This window comes from Aplysia californica, unplaced genomic scaffold, assembly GCF_000002075.1.
Source record: "Aplysia californica isolate F4 #8 unplaced genomic scaffold, AplCal3.0 scaffold00886, whole genome shotgun sequence".
Taxonomy (NCBI): domain Eukaryota; kingdom Metazoa; phylum Mollusca; class Gastropoda; order Aplysiida; family Aplysiidae; genus Aplysia; species Aplysia californica.
Window position 1 is genome coordinate 282,617 of NW_004798156.1, and position 1,526 is coordinate 284,142.

Sequence of the window (1,526 nt, forward strand, 5' to 3'; positions counted from 1 at the left end):
CCCCCCCTCCTTCCAAACCAATCCATCAAAAAGCCACAATGAGCCTGAAACCAAAACCTGAATTTTGGGGCACGAGAGGGAAACACCTTCTCTCCAGGCCAAGAAGACACGCCGGTGGACGTCAGGTGAAGCCATCCTTAAACCCAAGAGGTGGTGGGCATGCAGCGACAGATCGTCTTTCGTTATCGGAACAAAGCTCTCCTGCATCAAGACGGCTACAACTCTCCCTGCTCTTTATCAGCACTTCACCGGTTATTCTCAAGGCTCCGTGCCGTGGCCTGCAAAAGCACAAACGGGATCGGTACTCTCCATTCGCCTGTCCTCACCTGTCCTCACCTGTCCTCACCGTCAAGGAAGGACGTGAACTGCTCGACAAGACGCAATAGGCCGCCAGTCTGTTCGTTGTGCACACCTGGAACATTCTCGCTCTGACCTGAGGAATACTCGGCTGGATAGAAAGGGCTCACGTGTAGGTAAGGTCTGACTCTAACATGATTTAAAGTCACATCTCGATGTAATCCGGTTATTCATAGTACTTTAAAACACTTTCTTTTGAGGAAGGGTTTTTTATGTCTTTTGTCTGAGACAGGACCTAATCAGTAAGTCCCCAATAATTCTTGAACAGCTGAACAGTGATCGAACCTACCATCTACAGATTATGAAACCTACATCGACTGACAGTAAATGTTCCAGGTGTGCAAATGTGTAACGCCCTAGCGATACAATTCAACTAAATAAGGAGTTGTCCTGCTTCGGGCCGGTCTCTCAAAGCCCATCAAGGCTGCATGGAAACTATCCCGGCACAGAGTCTTGGATACTCCTTAAGGGGGGGGGGGGGGGCTACACCCCCAAAGTCAAAATTCGGCTCAAAATCATGGAATTTGAGTTGTAGGCATTTTTAGCTTCCTCAGCCTCTCCTCCAACTATTTCATCACATAAGAACCCCCCCCCCAAACCGTATTTTTTCCCATAGCGGGCATGTTTGTGCCCACCATTTCCTCATAAAGTCAGTATTTTATTTTTCTTTATCAGCCGTTTTCTCAAAACGCGACTTTTCTCGATACTTTTTTGAATAACTCCACCATTTTTCATCCAAACTTCATGGAATTTTTACAGAATGAAGAGAAGATGTAATACTAAAAATTTGTCTGTTGAATTTTTGATATATGGAATAGATTTTTGTTGGTGGTGTCAGGAGTGTGGATTTTCACGGACTTTTCGCAAACTTGAATGCTACCTCAGGAAAAAATTCTTTAAAATTTTTAAAATTCGTTTAGGAAAAAAACAACTGACAAATCTTTACTATTTTTAGATCTAATGTTTGTGAACACGCAAGCAAAAAAACAATCAATTTCCATGAGCCATAAGTGCGGTATTCATTACGTAAGACATGTCAATAAAATCCAATATGGTGGCATATCCATGGAAGCGAAACCTTTTTTCTCAAATTTGATTGCGGATTTTAAGACTCCTTACTATGCTTGTTATATGTGTGAAATGTGGTCACATTCGGTCTAGTAATAAGC

The 1,526-nt window shown here is 43.1% G+C and overlaps 1 protein-coding gene across 1 annotated transcript in view; it reads left to right on the forward strand.

The window, feature by feature from the left end:
* Positions 1-324: 324 nt before the first annotated feature.
* LOC118477124 overlaps positions 325-1,526 on the forward strand; it is a gene marked incomplete at its 5' end in the record, with an annotated part of 5,384 nt that continues 4,182 nt past the window's right edge. Inside the window, 1 exon segment of the mRNA XM_035972880.1 lies at positions 325-473.